General features: G+C 38.1%; 1 non-coding gene across 1 annotated transcript; it reads left to right on the top strand.

The window, feature by feature from the left end:
- The first annotated feature begins 1,931 nt into the window (after positions 1-1,931).
- TRNAR-UCU (transfer RNA arginine (anticodon UCU)) lies at positions 1,932-2,052 on the top strand. The gene is made up of 2 exons: positions 1,932-1,968; positions 2,012-2,052. It is a non-coding gene; the product is annotated as a tRNA-Arg (tRNA).
- Positions 2,053-2,754: the final 702 nt, after the last annotated feature.

Raw genomic sequence — 2,754 nt, 5'->3', positions numbered from 1 at the left:
ATGCATATTTATTACATATTGAGCTTCGTGACTGTATATACTAGACTGTGGTATAAGCTTCATATAAAAACGTTTCTGTTATACACTGTTACGTAGTTTTATTGATGTATGCATGTGTTTCTGTACGAGATATAAAAAGAAGGAGATTGTTTTAAGTTATGCCCTGTAATAATTTGTAGTAGACCTACCGTTCCATCCCTATAGCCTACTACTCGGTCCGAAACATTGCGGATATGGACGTAACAATTTAAGAAACATGCCCTCGAAAATACCTTTATTAAAGGATCATATTCCGATATACTGTACCACGGTTACGCTATAAAGGAGGAAGGACGTAAATAATATCCCCCATAACCCCGTTATATGAGGATTCTATGGTTTTTGCTTTGCCTCCCCACAAGGAAAGGTTCTGTCTCCGCCTATGATATTACTGTTTAACAGCTACTGGTACCACCTATTTTAACAGCAAAATAAGATATTATTATGTTAAGTAAACACAATATTACTTTCATCTGAGCCAACTCAGTGATACCAGTGCTCAGAATGGTGTACAAACAAGTTAGTGATCCCTTAATAATTGTTATAAAAGGGGGAACAATAATAGTTCATTTCTTTTTCTCAAACAAACAACAGAACGTTCACTTCCAACTGTAGTGATCATTAACTAACTTTTACTGTCATTATCTCTCCTCAATTCGGTAATATGACTGCGGCACACACTTGGTTATGAAAGAGTCCGCCAAAACTGGTTTAGCAGAGTATTTAACGATGCTATACCAATTACGCAGTTCTCTGATATCTCTGCGAAATTACGCAAGTTAGGGGACTTGTCCTGGGCACAGAAACGCATGAAGTTCAGAACGCACGGAGGATAGTGTTGTGTTGGTCGAGTGGAGTGGGAGATGGAGCGCGCCATTACTTTGTGTCAACATGTAAACAGTCCGTCACGGTACGGCACAAAATATATTTCACCCTGTACAGATGCAGTATGTACAGTACATTCCTAGTGTAGACAATAAATGTCTACCATTAAAGTATTAGCGTGAGTTGTAACCTTCAATCAGGTGTCCCTACGCCGAAGCCTGTTACACGTACCGCAGCCAAGCAGCAATACACACAACGGTAATGCACATTACGGACCCAGCTGTGCTGTTGCAGTCATCCCTCCACCGGTTATGACGTCATTTATACTCTGTGTCCCTAGGCAGAAGACTAGTCATAATTCATACAATTCCTTGCCGATTTTACCTAACATTTGAAAAAGGATATTATTCTCTATGACTAGCCTATGTGTTTGAAATGCGCTAAATTGATTGGACTGCATTTTCAACTAGTAGTGATTGTGGGTTTTTTTTCCCATTAACAAATTTTTATTGTAGATTCTTGAAAACTTTCTCACTTTTCCAAACTGCACAACAAATACATTAAAATAACTCATTGCTTTATAGCATGTAACAACTACTCATATAAACCGTTTTTAACAATCCTATTTAAACTCTTATCCATAAGTTTAAGTTCGCCAAAATCCTTCTTATGTTCAAGATCAAAGTGGCGTCTGAAATTATGTTTTATATAAATCTCAACTGAACAGTTGAAGCATTGAATTGTACCTTCATTCATAATAACAAAATATTCTTGTTTCCATGTTTCTAGTTAGAACGCTATGGTACCGAGTTCAACCTCTGCTTGCTGTACGTACACACAGACAGAATATTTGTGGAAATTGTGTGTATAGTACCCGCGCGGGGACATTGTGCCCATGCCTGGTCTAGAACGTCTATATTACAACATAGGATCGTCCACTGTGCACGATTTAGCACCGGTATCAAACATTGAATATCAAGTTCCTGTTTAGTTTACTACTTTCTATTGTCGTGATTATTGAAATTTTCAGGGTGACAATTGTTTAAGTACCAATTAAAATACAGTCGGCCTCGGTAGCGTAGTTGGTATAGCGTTGGCCTTCTATGTTCGAGTCCACACCTGTGGAGTAACTGTCAGCGCGTCTGGCTGCGAAATCAGGTGGCCCGGGTTCGAATCCCGGTCGGGGCAAGTTACCTGGTTGAGGTTTTTTCCGGGGTTTTCCCTCAACCCAATACGAGCAAATGCTGGGTAACTTTCGGTGCTGGACCCCGGACTCATTTCACCGGCATTATCACCTTCATATCATTCAGACGCTAAATAACCTAGATGTTGATACAGCGTCGTAAAATAACCCAATAAAATAAAATAAAAAATCTATGCTCGAGGTTAAGAGTTCGATCCCGGCCCAGGTCGATGGCATTTAAGTGTGTTTAAATGCGACAGGCTCATGTCAGTAGATTTACTGGCATGTAAAAGAACTCCTCCGAGACAAAATTCTGGCACACCGGCGACGCTTATATCGCAGTTGCGAGAGTCGTTAAATAAACCATAATTTAATTCAATTAAAATTCAACCTAAGCACGCAAAAAAAAAAAAGTCTACAAACCATCAGTACTAGCATTTAAATTATAATAAATATTTCGTCATAACAACATGTTATCTCAAGTGTAATAACGATCACATAAATAAGGTAGGCCTACTTACATTTTACAATCGCAATATGACGTTGAAATCATAGGTTGTTAACAACAATCCAATGTAAACACAAAACTATAATATGTTGGTTGTTCAATATACGGTTCATCATTTTTCATTGCAACAAAATTTCATGGACTACACGTAATTATTGGAACAACATCTTTATTTAAATGTATATTATAGAGTAATAGA

The sequence above is a fragment of the Periplaneta americana genome, chromosome 14 (assembly GCF_040183065.1).
Source record: "Periplaneta americana isolate PAMFEO1 chromosome 14, P.americana_PAMFEO1_priV1, whole genome shotgun sequence".
NCBI classification, from domain to species: domain Eukaryota; kingdom Metazoa; phylum Arthropoda; class Insecta; order Blattodea; family Blattidae; genus Periplaneta; species Periplaneta americana.
Note: the sequence above shows the minus strand (reverse complement) of the source record. Positions and strands in the feature narration are given on the sequence as shown.